The 17,860-nt window shown below is 40.5% G+C and overlaps 1 long non-coding RNA gene across 1 annotated transcript; it reads left to right on the forward strand.

The window, feature by feature from the left end:
• The first annotated feature begins 2,769 nt into the window (after positions 1-2,769).
• On the forward strand, positions 2,770-16,529 carry LOC122551149. Its single transcript, XR_006312034.1, has 3 exons — positions 2,770-2,853; positions 12,925-12,986; positions 15,742-16,529. It is a non-coding gene; the product is annotated as an uncharacterized LOC122551149 (long non-coding RNA).
• Positions 16,530-17,860: the final 1,331 nt, after the last annotated feature.

Below are 17,860 nucleotides of genomic sequence, written 5' to 3' on the forward strand. Positions count from 1 at the left end.
GTGGGAGTTGTCAATCTAACAAATTGCCGAACAGTTCACACTCTGCGGTTCTACAGCAAACCTTCGTGGAAACAGCTTTTAGTTGGAAACAGTCTTCTCTTTTTTGTTTCTTCAGAGAAGGCATTATAGTGTATTGTAATCATTCCTGAAAGCACATCCTTACTAATAATAACCTTTAAAAAAAGTTTTGCATCATCTTAATACAATTACAAGTTCTCAACTAATATCGAAATTTCCCAGTTCTTAATCAATGAGTGGAAGGTATGAGCAGTGAGTGAAGTGGATGTGAAATCCCCCATCAACAGAATACACCCTCTTCAGGCTGATTACACAATGACATGGCATTGATAGCAGTACTGGCGCCAAATCATTCTGTCGCTGAGTGAGAGGAGGCAGAATCAATCTCTCCTGGTGGGTGAGCTATCTGTAAATTAAGGCATCTAGAGGAGGTTAGTCATGTCCTCTTGAAAAGATGAAACACTAGAATAATCACGTAGCTCCTTTTCAAAAAAAAAAAGTGGGATGTGGAGAGTGCCTTACCTCATTTTTACAACTGGCCCACCAAATGTGCCATGGGTCTTTCACCCAAGTGGTCTATAAAGAGCCTTAAAAATAAAAATAGACACATTCTGTGGCTGAGTTCTGGAAACAGAAAGTGAAACTTTGAAAGATGTTCTTGTTTCTTTATGTTGCACGTGGAAAGGCTTTTGGGTGTATCACAATATCTATAAAAGTGTCTGATATTTCAAATTACATTGACAATAGACCTACCACACAAACTGCACACTGTATGAATTCAACCTTATTAAAATGCCTTCCCTGAAGTATGAAACTTTTACCATGACATATCTATAGTCATGAGAATTATTTTACAAGTGTCCTGATTATGTGTAAACAATACAAAAATGATGGAGAAAGAAAAAAGGGCAGAGAAGATGAAAAGACTCAGGGAATTGAGGTTATTGAGATTATCTGCAAATGAGAGTTCTTCAACTGTATCTTCAACTATTGTATAAGGAGATAAAACAGACAATGTTGAGTAGTACATTAACTACACACAACGTGTTAATATCATACCCATGTGGTGGAATAGAGAGTGCAGGGGTAAATAGCTTTGCACTGCAAAGGAGTAAGAATCTAACATCAAGATCGCAATCATAGTTTTAGTTACAGTGTCCATCATATCAGTGTAACTTGTTGCTAGCCGCTATTATGCAATAAACTACACCCTGTTTAAGACAACAACCTCTTCTCATTAGACTACCAAGTAGTTTTCCTCTTTGTGGTCCAAGCAGACCCTGCAGGGATATCAATGAGGATAGTGGCAGCAAAACCACCGGCTGAATCTTACACCCCGGTGAGCCTTGATGAGGATCCATCATGCAACATCTGCTTCTGCTTTTTCCTGGAAACTTTTCGACAGCATCTAGCAGCCTTTGCCTTCTCCACCTAATTATCCAAATGTAGACTGGGATACTGGTACTGTAAGGTGCAGTGAGGGATAGGTATTCCTAAGTTTGTTCAGGAGACTTTCCTACAGTATTATGGAACCAGAAAAGCACAGCAGGTCAGGCAGCATCCGAGGAGCAAGAGAGTTGACATTTCTGGCCTAAGCCCTTCATCAGGAATGCCCAGTCCAACAGGACAGGACAGCACTGTTGGATCTGATCCTTGGAATTGAGGTGGGACAAGTGAATCAAGAGTCAGTGGGGGAAAATTTAGGAGACAGTGATCATTATGCTATAAGGTTCAAGATGGTGGTGGAGAATGATACTCTGTAGTTAGGGTATGGAATGCACTACCTGGAAAGGTGGTGGAGGAAGTTTCAATTAAGGCATTTATGAGTGGTTAGGTGATGATTTATCTGGAAATAGTGTGTGAAGCTATGAGGAAAAGACAGGAGATTGACACTCAGTAGCAATGCATGTTTGAAGAGCCAGTGCTGTACAATAGGCTGAAAGACCTCTTCCTGCCCATTCAGGAATTCTGTGACATATGGAAATTTAATTTAATGTTTCATCTGCAAGACAGCGCCTGTGACAATGCAACTATCCGTAAGTACCACACAAGTCTCTGCTTACATATAAAAGTAAAGTTGCCATAATCCTACTTGCTCATTAGAGTGAGACGACTGGTGGTAGGTTAACCTGAGGGTCACCATGCTTCAGGTAAGGAATGAAGTTGAACACATACTGCTGGTATTGCTCTGAGTTGCAAACCAGCCATCCAGCCAAATGAGCCAGAAGACCCTCCACACAGATTAGATTTACATATTTAACAGTCAGAAGGGGGCACTGTTGCATCAAAATGTTTTGACTGCCATTTGCCTTGTCAGACGATTTTTACAGCTAAAAGGTGCGGGTGATGGAACAAAGGTTGCTGGATAAGCACAGTTCCGGGAACAGCTATTCTATGAATCTGCCATGACCCACGGTTATGAGGATCATGGTGAGATCACATTTAATCTGCTTCACGGTATTATTTATTTCCACTATGTTTTAATATAGGAAGATCCATTGCTAAATTTGTTTGAGAAATGGATCTGCTGATATAATCATGTAACATCCAAACTGTGAAGTATTTTATATGACAACTTATAGAATGATTGGATGTTGCAACACACAGCAGGAGCCAGTATCAAGGCTGTACCTCCTTCTTCTGTACTTTTCCACAAGAGGAAACAATTTATCTTTACCTACCCATTCATTACTTCATCATCAGATAAACTTCAATTAGATTACCCCTTAGATCACCTTACATTGCCCACCATGACCATTGGCTAGACATTCCAAAACCTAATCTCAGCACAGGGAGACATTCCAGAATCTCAAGGAAATCTAAAAGGGGAAAAAGGTATGATTTCAAAGATCTCTGCTTCTTTTTCTTTCCATTCTGCCTTGGATTGAAACAGATCTAGTTAAAAGACTTGACAGAATCAATCTTTGCATTCATCTCAAGATGTAAGTGTGGTTATCAAAACTTTTAATTAACACTTGTGAGTTTAGAAATACCTTCTATGACTAGTATGTTTGTTTCATTATGTACATCACAGTCAAGACAAGGTGTGAGGAAAATATGACGAAGTAGCATTGAGCAGAAGTGTGTCCTTACATTACGTGTCATAAAAATCTGCTGATTGATGTTTGATTCATGGCTGGTAAACAACTATTCCTGATACTAGTGTCTCTATCAGACACAACGAGACAGGATGTCAAAACTGTCAATGATCAGTGTATATTGGTTTAAACAGGAGGAGAACGATGTGTTTATCTTTCTCGATTTAACCACATCTATCTTGGTTTGGATGAATAAAATAAATGCAAGTGGTAGGGTAGTCACTGTGACATGATAATAAGACTAAAAATCAGGAACAATGTAAAATGGATCGATTTACATTATCAGGTAAAGCCAACAATTTCTGCAGCACCATTGACATTGTAAAATACTGGGAGGGAGAGATGGATGTATAGTCGTGATGTCACTAGACTAGTAATTCAGATGCCTAAATTAATATAGTGGGTGCATGTGTTCGAATCTCAGCATGTAAAATTCCAATTTAATGAATAAATGAGGAATTGAACGTTAGTTTCAGTAATGGTGACCCAGCATTTAAATAATGTGGGCTGAAAATGTGTTGCTGGAAAAGTGCAGCAGGTCAGGCAGCATCCAAGGAACAGGAGAATCGACGTTTTGGGCATAAGCCCTTCTTCGGGCTTATGCCCGAAACATCGATTCTCCTGTTCCTTGGATGCTGCCTGACCTGCTGCGCTTTTCCAGCAACACATTTTCAGCTCTGATCTCCAGCATCTGCAGTCCTCACTTTCTCCTCTTTAAATAATGTGGGCAATAGCAAGCAATTTGGGAGATGAGGAGGAGGAAAATGAAAATGACATTCTTAACGACAAGGGAAAATAGCCTAATTTTCTCATTAAGATTTCAATGGCTGGATAAAAATCTTACTAGTAAGCACCAAGAACACTACTTGCATCTCATAATCAGCCCATCTCACCACATTTCCATCCAGGTTTCCAACTCCCTCAGGCACTGGAGAGAAATTCCCAACTTGAAAGCCAGCGCAGTTACCTGGCGGCTGCAACTCGTCAGTGCTCTCTCCAGGTCTCCATCTCAGAGTGCATCCATGGGCAGTGACCACTTGCATACTCTGTCCACAGATGCTGGCATTGGCAAAACACCAGCTTCACCATCATCATGGCACAGCTCAGACGAACATAGCACAATTCACCACTTAACTACTGTATTTTGGAGCTCACCATGCATTGTTGCAGACACCCATCTTCTGCATTGGAGCAGGGTGCACCCCTGAGTCCTTTTGCTTGCTCTCTTAGTGCTCACTAATTTTCCCCCAGTTGCTCACTGCACCTCTGCTTTGCCTTGCCTTGCAACAGATTTTCACTTTACTCCAAACTTACAGGCTCACAGTCTTTCTGCCTTGCTTTACCTTTTAGCACAGATAGAAAAGCAGGCAGCTTGTCAGCCCCCAAGCACTGACTAATTACATTCCTGGTTCCACATATGCCAATTGGTGAGATGATGTATTCGTTTCTGCTTTCGAAGTCACTGCAACAGAAAACATAGAGTGGACAGTCAAGAGATGAACCCTTTACAGCACAGTGCTATATCAGTTTCACACCTAGCATCTGCCAGCGGCTTATGTGGCGAATATCCTTCATGTGCTTCAACTAAATTGCCATGTCTAAGGACGTAGTACTTTGTCCAGTCAAAGGGGACTGTAGGAGGTCAGGGGCTGCTGCCACACTCAGTCAAGGATGTCATCCGATATTAGTGCAGGGATTGGCTGCTTGGTACAATCCATGCCCTTACAGTCTGCAGGTTGCGCCAGTGTCAGTCCGCAGGTCATAGCCGAACAGGTCCAGGGATTTCCAAGAGGTCAGTAAGGGAGCTGTACAGATATCTGTAAGGGGTCTGATCAGTTGGGACTGTCCTGCCAAATCATTAGGGGACTGGCTCATGGTCAATCTTGTGGTTTGGCTGCTAGACATCAAGAGATGGATTATGGGAGTGCCATGCTACATTGGGGAAATCAAGTTTGTGGATAGGAAGCAGCAAAGGGGGGAATCACTGTAAAGGAGAACAACTCTAGACTCAAGGTAGGGAGCTGATATAACATAGGAAGGCAGGGAGTATTTTAGGAAGCAGAGTCTTCAATAGACACCACCACCCTATCTTTGATGGGAAGAGTTAAAAATCACACAACACCAGATTATAGTCCAATAGGTTTATTTGGAAGTACTAGTTTTTGGAATATTTTCGGGTAGATGAAGGATCAGCACTCCAAAAACTAGTAGTTCCAGATAAACCTGTTGGACTATAACCTGGTGTTGTGTGATTTTTAAGTTTGTCCACCCCCGTCCAAAACCAGCACTGCCACATCATGGCTTTGATGCAAAGGTGACAGTGAATAATTTTCCAAATCTTATATACTTTGGAGGGTGACAAATATGGCCTCAGTATTTAAAGAGGAAAGGAGAGAACTAATAGAATTACAGTCCAGTTAGTCTACAATCAGTCCTGGGGAAAATGTTAGTCCATTATAAAAGATGTGAGAACTGAATATTTGGAAAGGATTAATGGGATTAGAAAAAGGCAGCAAATCATGTTTAACAAATGTACTGGAGTTTTTTGAGGATGTGACTAGTAGAGTAGATCAGGAGAACAGTTAATAAAACAATGTGGTGCATTTTGATTTTCAGAAGTTTTGACAAAAGAGGTTAATGGACAAATTGAAAACACCCGTGGAATAGCAGGTAATATATTGGCATGGATTGAGAATTAGTTGACAGACAGGAAATGAATAATGGGAATTAGTGGATCTTTTTCCAGGTGCAGGCAATGACCAGAGAGGTACCACAAGGATCAGTGATTGAGCCCCAACTATTCGAAATATATATAAATATTTCGTGAGGGAACCAAATGCAAACATTTCCAAGTTTACTGATGATACAAAACTGGACAGGACTGTGATTTGTAAGAAGGATGCAAGGAGGCTTCAAGATGATTTAGTCAAGTTGAGCGAGTGGGCAAATGCAGTACAATGCAGATAAATGTGATGGTATACATTTCAGTTTGAAAAACAGAAAGGTAGTGTATTATTTGAATGGTGATATAATGAGAGATGTGGGTGTACAAAGGGGTCTGGGTGCCCTTGTACAGAAATGAAAATGTGTTGCTGGAAAAGCGCAGCAGGTCAGGCAGCATCCAAGGAACAGGAGAATCGACGTTTCGGGCATAAGCCCTTCTTCAGGAATGAGGAAAGTTTATCCAGCAGGCTAAGATAAAAGGTAGGGAGGAGGGACTTGGGGGAGGGATGTCGGAAATGTGATGGGTGCCCTTGTACAGAAGTCAATGAAAGCAGACAGATAGGTGCAGCAAGCAATTAAGAAAGCAAATCCTATGTTGGCCTTCCCTGCAAGAGGACTTGAGTTCAGGGATGTCATTACTGCAGTTATACAGAGCTTTGGTGAGACCATGCCTGGAGTATTGCATGCAGTATTAGTCTCCCTACTTGAGAAAGGATATACTTATTATAGAGAGAGTGTGACAGAGGTTCACTAGGCTGATACCAGGGATGGCAGGACTGTCCAACGAGAAGAGACTGGATCTGTATTCATTAGTGTTTAGAAAGATGAGAGGGGTTCTGATTGAATTGTATAAAATTCTAACAAGGCTGGATCAACAACATGCAGGGGTGATAGTTTCTCTGTTTAGGGACAGCTTTAGGGTAAGGACTGAGGTGTGGAAAAGATTCTTCACTCAAAAACTAGTGAACATGTGGACTTGCCTACCACAGAAGATTGTGGAGGCCAATTCACTGAAGTTATGAAGGAGACAGATAGATTGTTAGATAAAGGTGGAATCAAGGTATAAGAGGAGACAGCAAGAATATAGCATAGAGATTGAAGATCAGCGTTGATCATTATGATGGGCAGAGCATGCTTGAAGGGCCAAATAGCCTCTTCCTGGTCCTAGTTTCTGTGTTTTTATGTTTCTATGATGCAGGGATTTACTGTGCAGTAGGCCTGAGACTTGGAGGGAAATTGGAGAAATAAGTGGTTAAACAGGTTGAACATGACTAGGCTCAAACTAACAGGGTACACCGAGAGTAACAGTCAGAGTCTACAACTCACTCTGTCCAGTGATCCTCATCTGATGCTCAACTGCGTAATCAACATGAGAAATGGTTGCTAGCACACACAGGGTTGGTAGGAGCGCACTCCACATGTAGACTATGTGACGCCCTCAAAAGGCAATTGCCTAATCACACACTGATAGATTCAAGACATCGGCAATCACAAGATTCTACAAGTTCACCTCATGCCTAGACCAACTATGAAGGTTACAAATCCTCAATCGATGTACAATGAAGAAGCACTGTATCACCCACGTGTTGTCAGAAGGTTTCTTTCTCCTTGCCCTCCCACTACTTCTATATGCAACTGGAGGTAGTTCTTCCTTGGCTATCAGCAGAGGCATGCCAGCAATGTGCTCCAACTTGAATACAGCTAAAGTAACCACAGAGGTAGGTGTCAGTACCTGAGCTATGGAGGAGGCAGTGTCGTCAGCACATCCTCTGAGTGATTACTTCCTCTGAGGTAGTAGAGTAGCAGGTGATTGGAGGAGTTGGTCTCTTGCAGATCTTAATGGCTCCTAGTCTAAAAATACCAGGTAGGATATTTAGGACTGAAATAAAGAAAAGTGTCTTCACTCTGAGAATGGTGAGACTGTGGAATTCTCCGCCACAGAAAAGCATTCTTCCCTCCCCTCTACTACCCCATCCATCAGGGCCCCCAAGTTCCAGACTGTGAAGCAGGGTGCCAACCTGACTGTTAGCCATATTCTTTCCAATTCTAGAGAAACACACTAAGGGCAAATAATAGAATCACTACAGTGTGGGATCGGCTATGTGGCCCATCGAGTCTGCACTGACCCTCCAAAGAGCATCCCGCCCTCTTCCCAATCTTATCCTTGTGACTCTAATTTCTCATGGCAAATCCATCTAACCTACACATCCCTAGTCACCATGGACAATTTAGCATGGCCAATCCACCTAACCTACACATCATTGGACTGTGGGAGGAAACTGGAGCACCTGCAGCAAACCTACACAGACACAGGGAAAATGTACAAATTCCACACAGGTAGTCACCCTAGGCTGGAGTCAAACTTGTGTCCCTGGTGGTGTGAGGCAGCAGTGCTAACCATTGTGCCACCCCCTGGCCTCCAATGAGATCCAGTGCCACACAGGACACATATATCTAGCATCAGCCCCGCTAAATACATAAAGGTGCATTATCAAAATTGAATAGCGTCTGATAAATGAGGAATCATTACCTCATTGTATCAAATTCAGATTGCATTCTCATTTACCTAATATTCATAAACATCCTTACATTGTCCATGAGCTAACGGACAGTGCACTTGATACCTTCATTAATTTAGATCATGGGAAGCCTATCTTTATGCGATCAGCAAATTTTGCAAATATATCCTTTGACCTTTCATCAAAGTCATTTACACAATTTATTCAAATGACTTGCATTAAGAGGCCAAAGGTATGTTTGTTCAATTTGCTGACAATTCAAAGGAGGGAAGGAAGGTAAATTATGAAAAGCACATATGGAGGTTACACAGAGATATTGATAGATTGAGTGAGTGGTGAAATATCTGGCAAATGTAGGAAAAGGTGAACTTGTCCATCATAGCAATATTGAATAAAAAAGAATCATATTTTCAAAATTTGGAGACATTATAGGGCTCTGAGATGCAGAGGGATCTGTGTGATCCAGTATATGAGTCATAAAGGTTAGTACCCAGGTACAACAATTAGGAAAGCTAATAGAATGTTACTGTTTATAGTGAGGGAGATTGAACATAAAAATTGGTATATAGGTGATTGAAGAGAGCACGTTTGTATAGTATTAGTCTCCTTATTTAGGGAAAGATGTTAATGTGTTGGAAGCAATTGAGAGATTTACTAACCTCTGACCAAGAATGAGCAGGTTGTCTTATGAGAAAAAGTTAGAAATGCTAGGCTTGTATTCACTGGGGTTTAAAGAGTTAGAAGTGACTTGATTGAAACATATAAAACCTTCAGAGATCTTGACAATGTGGATGTTAAAAGGAAGTTTCCTCTTGTTCGAGAATCTAGAATCACTGGCCACTGTTAAAACACAGGGGTCTCCCATTTAAGACAGGGATCATAGAGTCATAGAGATATACAGCATGGAAACAGACCCTTCGGTCCAACCCGTCCATGCTGACCAGATATCCCAACCCAATCTAGCCCCACCTGTCAGCACCCGGCCCATATCCCTCCAAACCCTTCCTATTCATATACCCATCCAAATGCCTCTTAAATGTTGCAATTGTACCAGCCTCCACCACTTCTTCTGGCAGCTCATTCCATAGACGTACCACCCTCTGTGTGAAAAGGTTGCCCCTTAGGTCTCTTTTATATTTTTCCCCTCTCACCCTAAACCTATGCCCTCTAGTTCTGAGCTCCCCAACCCCAGGGAAAAGACTTTGTCTATTTACCTATCCATGCCCCTCATAATTTTGTAAACCTCTATAAGGTCACCCTTCAGCCTCCGACGCTCCAGGGAAAACAGCCCCAGCCTGTTCAGCCTCTCCCTATAGCTCAAATCCTCCAACCCTGGCAACATCCTTGTAAATCTTTTCCGAACTCTTTCAAGTTTCACAACATCTTTCCGATAGGAAGGAGCCCAGAATTGCACGCAGTACTCCAACAGTTGCCTAACCAATGTCCTGTACAGCCGCAACATGACCTCCCAACTCCTGTACTCAATACTCTGAACAATAAAGGAAAGCATACCAAACGCCTTCTTCTCTATCCTATCTACCTGTGACTCCACTTTCAAAAAGCTATGAACATGCACTCCAAAGGTCTCTTTGTTCAGCAACACTCCCCAGGACCTTAACATTAAGTGTATAAGTCCTGCTAAAATTTGTTTTCCCAAAATGCAGCACCTCGCATTTATCTGAATTAAACTCCATCTGCCACTTCTCAGCCCATTGGCCCATCTGGTCAAGATCCTGTTGTAATCTGAGGTAAACCTCTTCGCTGTCCACTACATCTCCAATTTTGGTGTCATCTGCAAACTTACTAACGGTACCTCTTATGCTCGCATCCAAATCATTTATGTAAATGACAAAAAGTAGAGGACCCAGCACTGATCCTTGTGTCACTCCACTGGCCACAGGCCTCCAGTCTGAAAAACAAACCTCCACCACCACCTTTGAGCTAGTTCTGTATCCAAATGGCTAGTTCTCCCTGTATTCCATGAGATGGAACCTTGTCAATCAGTCTCCCATGGGGAACTTTGTCGAACGCCTTACTGAAGTCCATATAGATCAAGACTACTGCTCTGCCCTCATCAATCCTCTTTGTTACTTCGACAAAAGACTCAATCAAGTTTGTGAGACATGATTTCCCACGCACAAAGCCATGTTGACTATCCCTAATCAGTCCTTGCCTTTCCAAATACATGTACATCTTGTCCCTCAGGATTCCCTCGAACAACTTGCCCACCACCGAAGTCAGGCTCACCGGTCTATAGTTCCCTCACTTGTCCTTACCACCCTTCTTAGACAGTGGCACCACAATTGCCAACCTACAGTCTTCAGGCACCTTACCTGTGACTATTGATACAAATATCTCAGCAAGAGGCCCAACAATCACTTCTCTAGCTTCCCACAGAGTTCTTGGGTACACCTGAACAGGTCCTGGGGATTTATCCACCTTTATCAGTTTCAAGACATCCAGCACTTCCTCCTCTGTAATCTGGACATTTTGCAAAATGTCACCATCTATTTCCCTACAGTCTATATCTTCCATATCCTTTTCCACAGTAAATACTGATGCAAAATACTCATTTAGTATCTCCCCCATTTTCTGCAGCTCTGCATAAAGACCGACTTGCTGATCTTTGAGGGGCCCTATTCTATCCCTAGTTACCCTTTTGTCCTTAATATATTTGTAAAATCCCTTTGGATTCTCCTCAATTCTATTTGCCAAAGCTATCTCATGTCGCCTTTTTGCCCTCCTGATTTCCCTCTTAAGTATACTCCTACTTCCTTTATACTCTTCTAAGGATTCACTCGATCTATCCTGTCTATACCTTACATATGCTTCCTTCTTTTTCTGAACCAAACCCTCAATTTCTTTAGTCATCCAGCATTCCCTATAGTTACCAGCCTTTCCTTTCACCCTGACAGGAATATACTTTCTCTGGATTCTTGTTATCTCATTTCTGAAGGCTTCCCATTTTCTCTCCCCCAAAAGTAAGTGAAAGCCAAGTCTTTGAATATTTTTCAGATTAATGTTGGTATATTCTTGAAAAGCAAGGCAGTGAAAGGTAACCTGGAGTAGATGGGAATGTAGAACAATAAGAAAAGTCATGATTTTATTCACTAATGGAGCAGGTTCGAGGGCTCAAGTGGCCTACTCCTGTTCCTAATGCATACATTTGTATATAAGCTGTAGAACCAACTTTACATTGACTGAGCCTAGGCAGTGGCTGTAAATTGAAATATTAGGAATGAACTTTTGTCAGACATTATTTTTCTATTGAGGATGATCCAGCGCTTTCTCTTAATTTGTAATAAATGCTTCAACTGATCAGGTTTGATTTGGCTAGATAGTGTATGTTTGTATATAGGTCCTAACTTTTTGCTGACTTCACAATGGAATTAAAGACTATACAAATGAGAGTGTGTTCAGAATAAGTTATCTGTTACTACTTAAAATCGCATTCAATGAATCAGAACTTCCTCCAGAGACATGGAATATTATCCTAGAAATGAATATCATTCCATGGATAAGTTACTGATTTGAAAGCCTGCAATAATCACTCCTGTCATCATAAAGGTCAATCTTTTACAATACTTATTTGAGGAAGTAAAAACAAGAATGTAAGAACAGGAGATTGCATTGCCATAACTTACATTAGCGTACAGAAAAAATATGAGATGCTGGAAATCTGAAATAATATCAGAAAACATTGGAAAAAACTTATCAGTTAAGGCACCATCCATGGAGAAAGGTAGACTTGGTGTTTCAGGTCAATGAACATTTCTGATGAATGGATGATAGATTAACTCTTCGTTGACCACTCCACAGATACTGCCAGACTTGCTGAGCATTTCCAACAATTTTGCTTCTTACTATTGTTATGGACCAGACCAAACCCCATCAAAATACATTAAGAAGATAGCCTACACCCTTACTTTTTCTTATTTTTAAAAACAAATATAAAGCATTGTGTTCCAGGTACAGGTCAATTGGTCATATCACCAGACTTGAAGCAAAAACACATTTTATTCTTACACTGTAGTTAAAATACAAACAAAATAAAGAAGAATTGGAATAACTTAACTCAATCGGAAATCTTTATAGAATAATAGATTATTTAACTACTAAACAGTAACTGTTCCAATATAGTAACATCCTATAAATACACCCTTGGCAAAAGCAAATTCAGGAAAATAAATTGTCTTACATGCAGCTAAAAGAGAACCCCAGCTTTAAGCTGTAACATAGAGAGGAATAACAGCTTCCATATCCAGTTTCCAGCCCCTAGCAACTGCTGAAAGTTAAACTAAAATGCTGGTTCTGTGGGAGCTTGAGCCCACCCCTTCATGCTACTTCTGTTGTTCCAACTTTTAAAAAAGATCCCAAAGCCTCACAAGCTATGTATTTTATTAGCTGGGAACAGACTGCTTGGTACCTTTGTCTCAATATCTCTTCATTCAAAAAAAGCCAGGACAAAATACACTTCTTGAAGCCTTGGTATCATCACATCATGGAACAGTTCAGTGCTGGTACATGAATGGCAGAATGTCAGTGACCCTTTCTTTTCCTTTCAGCCAAATTAACAGAGCTGCTGACTAGAAGAAGGGTCCTGCTTCCAATCATGTGATAAACCCAGGTACAGTATAAAACACATAAAACCTCTTAAAAAACCTGGGAAAAGAGAATATCCAATACTTTTCTCAGTTTGTAGAAATATTTTTGTCACTTATCTACTGATGCCCTATTAAAGGTGAGTTTTATAGGTATCTGTATATGTTGGATTCCCTAATGAAAGAGAAAGTGATGAACTATGTTACCACTGTTAGGTTTAACTGTCTATTTGCTAGCACATAGCAATTGTGTCAAATGTTTATTGTTATATATCATAAAATAATTCCGGGCATAGTCTGTAGAACTAAGATGTTACAGTGCACAGTGTGTAAAGAATATAAAATTTGTTTATAAAGTTGGGTTATTTTTATGGAATTGCATCCCTAGGTCAGTGCCTTACCAGATCGTACACCTCACCTTTCATCTGTCTACTTGTCAGCTCCAATCCCTGGTCCTTCCATATAGGATTATCCCGTGACCTGTTGTTTCCAGTCAATATTAGACTCGGAGGGTATTAGTTTTGTTTGCACTACCATGTCATTTATGGTTATTACAAATGAAAGCTGCCCTTCCGATTACTTTTGGAAGCATTCTGTACAATACCATGTCTTCCAGTCTTGTGAACCAGTTGAACATGAAACCCTCACGACACAACTGTTAGCAATACATGTGTGGTATATATTGTTCTTTGAGGATTCTTGTAGTAGTGTCCCTCCCTTTGAGCCATAAGAGCTGAGTTCAAGTCCCAACTGTTCAAGATGTGTGTAATAACATCTCTGAACAGATTAATTAGAAAATATTTGTCTCTGCTGTTCTCAACAATTGTACGCGTTGTGAACATGAGATAGAAATTTGAATGAGGAACTTTGCAAAGAAGGACTCAGAAAGTCCACATTGTGGCAATTATTTGTTGGGGTGGTACTTTGAGTGAACAAGAGTTGAACATTGCACGCCAGAAACAAAATGTTCCAATTTGCTGCTCTTATTTATTGGAATTAAGAGCAGGCTACACACATTAGACTGGCCAATTGATTATTCTCTTGATTATTTGTACTGATGATTTTTATCGATTATTTCTTTGAAATCCAGTCAGATGAAGAATTTCACCAATCCTATTAATGTTTGCCCTTACTCTATACATTTCTTCCAACAAATGGGTGCCCTGCCTGCTCAATAACCTTTTGAAAGGGACAAGTGTTTAGTCCTTTTTCTTACATTTCTATCTTAGTGCATTTGGGTTTTTTTGGGCCAAAGATTGCAGGTAAAATAATACAAGAAGATTTTTGGCCACAGTTATGGACATCTCTATGTGTTGTGCATACATCTACGATTTATCTTTGGTGTGTCCTCCTTACAAGAGAGGCTGCCATATCAATGTCCCATCTCCTGCACAGTACAGCATCACATCCAGAACAGTGTTAACATGATGGAGCAAATGGCCTCTCGTTGCACCGTAATAATTTTAGTTTAGCAATTATCTTAGCTGCATTCAGGACATAAAAATGTAAGCCAAACCCTTTCTTTCACACTCCTTTCCACATCTTTTCATTCATTGCAAAGATATTAATGGGAGAAGTATTGATTGAACAAAGAAAAGGTGAAGGCATTTGGTGAAGTACAATCAAAATAGTTATAATGCAATGTGGCGCCAGTGAGTCTCAAACTAGATTAATTTATCTCTCAGGCTGACCAATCTGTTCATAGATACTACAGAAGTTTATCATTTCATTCTGCGATACAAGAGATATTATATCTGACAGAATGAATAATATGGCTTCAAATATTATTTTTTAAAAGCTGATAATGCATTACAAAATAACTAAAATATTTAAGAAAGGCAATTACTAATGAATTTGCCACAGACTTCAGGCTATCTTAAACCAATTTTTTTTCTGCAAATGCTTTAATAATTTCCAAATGTCACCGTTAAACTCTTGAGTATAACAATGAGATGTCGTGCTTTTATAAGACAATTGGTTTCAAGTCAAAACATTGATTTTTGTCAGAATAATATCAGACAGAGTCAGTTATTATGGCATTTCCTTTTTTCTCTAAGTGCTGTGAAAGTTGGACTACATCTGTTGCTAAAAACTATAAGATGCTTCCATTGAATTTACAGCACTTTGAACTAATATTGGATTACCAGTTTGATCTGGAAGTTAGTGACAGATACAGCTATGGTTACATTTTAATGTTTTATTTAATAATACCATTAGTAACTGACATCTAATGGGGATTTGCTGACCTGTAATTTTCATATTCAATTTTGATAGGTGTTAAAATTCAAGGAAATATAGCAGGATGAGAACATTAAAAAGGGAAAATAGTCATAGAGTGTCAGTGATTATTAAAATAAGCTGTTCCTATCTGCTCATTTAAAGCACTGCCTATATAATGGATTACAGAAGTCTTTTGCCTCTAAAATAAAGAACTGCAGATGCTGGAAATCTGAAATAAAACCAGAAAGTGCTGGAGAAAATCAACACATCTGGCAGCATTTGTAGACATTCTGATGAAGGGTCATTGAGCTCAACATGATAACTCCCTTTCTCTTGCTACATTTGCTATCAGACCTGCTGAGTTTCTCCAGCACCTTCTGTTTCTCACATCAGTCTTTCCCTCTAGTATGTACATTTAAATCCAACACAGGCTAATCCCATAAAAGTTTGCTCATTTGTTAGCTGTGAGAATTCTAAATAAAAGGTATGTGCATGACCAAACACCAACTAGGCATGTGTTCACACCATATTAATTGGTATTCATTGTTGTTTTTTCACTAGAAAGTTAGAATCTAATTGGTAAGGAACATGGAAATACCAGAATGGCACAATAAAGGGTAATCAAATGTCAAGCTTTAAGAATCTTACTGGAACGACGTGATGGAAGCCTTACTTATAGTGAAGACATGTAGTTTCCAAAGTAAACATTTTATCATTTGTGTGCTCTAATTATTTAATGAATATACAACCACACTGTGGTTAATAAAGTTAATAAAAATTAACTTTTGAAGTACTGCTGATGAGTGATCTTGTTACCCTCTCTGCCAGCAGCTCAGCAAATCACTGGAGCCAAATATTGTTGTCTAAAACACATCTTAGTTTTAACCTGATGGTTAAATAATGTTATGAGAATAGAATTGCCTTTGTTGTCAGGTGCATTCGAATGAATAGAGTGAACATTTGTAATGTCGCCTCTTGGTGCCATCTTGGGTACAGGGTACCTAGGTACAGATACTTTAAGTGCTGTTACAGAATTGAAGTAGTAAAACAAAAGACTAGCATGGGAATACTTTAAAAAGTCTAGAATGAGAATAAAAAGTGTCTTTAAGGTACTCAAGTTATAGTCCTTTTTTCACTGGATCCGTGCCCACCGGGTTTCAGAACCTGAAAGCGTGTTGCCTCCACGCACTGGCCTCTGTCAAGGACTTGCCTCCACGCACTGGCCTCTGTCAAGGACTTGCCTCCAGGACCCGTCTTCCCGGCCAACCCACGCTCACGCTGCTCCCGCTCTTCTCTGGCTGCAAATCGGCTCCCAGCTCAGCCCACGCACTCTCACGGCCTACTGAGTGAAATACTATGCTTGGTAAAGAATGTCTTTAGAATCTAGACTCGGAATGTGTCAGTTGCTGTTCCATAATGTGGAATATTAAACCTCAGTAGTTAGAATAATATTCAGAAAAGATGCATCTTTCATGATGAATTGAAACAGTAAAATGGAGATGAGGAGAAACAAAACACAAAAGCAGTTAAACTGTTAAAATACATTTTTACTTGGAAATTATTTATTGAATAAAATGTGAAAATTAAAGTCATAAAACCCCACATAATTTGCAAGGTTTAATGTTTCATTTCAATTTTGCAAACCTAAAATAAATTACATAAAAGTTTCCAGCAAGTTCCGAATACACATTCCACTAGATGGCACTAAGAGACTGTACTTTGATAACTTCAAGGCCAGCTGAATCCATGCCTTTTTATTGAAAAGTGAACAGGGAAATACTATGGACTGCCCGGCATTAACACGGAGACTGTAAACAATAACAGCAAACACAGCCCTGCTGTCCCTTCAAAGTCCTCCTTAGCAACACCTGGGGGCTAATGCCAAAATTGGGGACGCTATCTCGCAACAGCCTGACACAGTCATACTTGTGAAGCCATATCTTGCAGACAATGTCTCAGCCACCACTATCACAATCCCTGGATGTATGTTGTCCCATTGGCAGGACAAACCCAACACAGGTGGCAACACACGGCACGGTGGCACAGTGGTTAGCACTGTTGCCTCACAGCGCCAGAGACCCGGGTTCAATTCCCGCCTCAGGCGACTGACTGTGTGGAGTTTGCACGTTCTCCCCGTGTCTGCCTGGGTCTCCTCTGGGTGCTCGTGTTTCCTCCCACAGTCCAAAGATGTGCGGGTCAGGTGAATTGGCCATGCTAAATTGCCCGTAGTGTTAGGTAAGGGGTAAATGTAGGGGTATGGGTGGGTTGCGCTTCGGTGGGTTGGTGTGCACTTGTTGGGCCGAAGGGCCTGTTTCCACACTGTAATCTAATCTAATCTAAACACAGACATGTACAGTTGGGAGGGAGTTGCCCTGGGAGTTCTCAACAGACTCCAGACCCCATGAAATCTCATGGCATCAGATCAGAGATGGAAAAGGGAACTTCCTGCTGATTACCTCATACCACCCTCCCATGGTTGATGAATCAGTGTTCCTCCACGTTGAATGACACTTGGAGGAAGTCCCAACCTATCCATATAACTTAAACCCTCCAATTCTGGCAATATTCTGGTAAATCTTTTCAGAACCCTCTCCAATTTAATAAAAATCTTGGGCACTGCAGGCCATCAACAGCAGAATCATACTCCAATAAAATCTGCAACCTCATGGCCTGTATCCCT

The sequence above is a fragment of the Chiloscyllium plagiosum genome, chromosome 6 (genome assembly GCF_004010195.1).
Source record: "Chiloscyllium plagiosum isolate BGI_BamShark_2017 chromosome 6, ASM401019v2, whole genome shotgun sequence".
In the NCBI taxonomy this organism is placed as follows: domain Eukaryota; kingdom Metazoa; phylum Chordata; class Chondrichthyes; order Orectolobiformes; family Hemiscylliidae; genus Chiloscyllium; species Chiloscyllium plagiosum.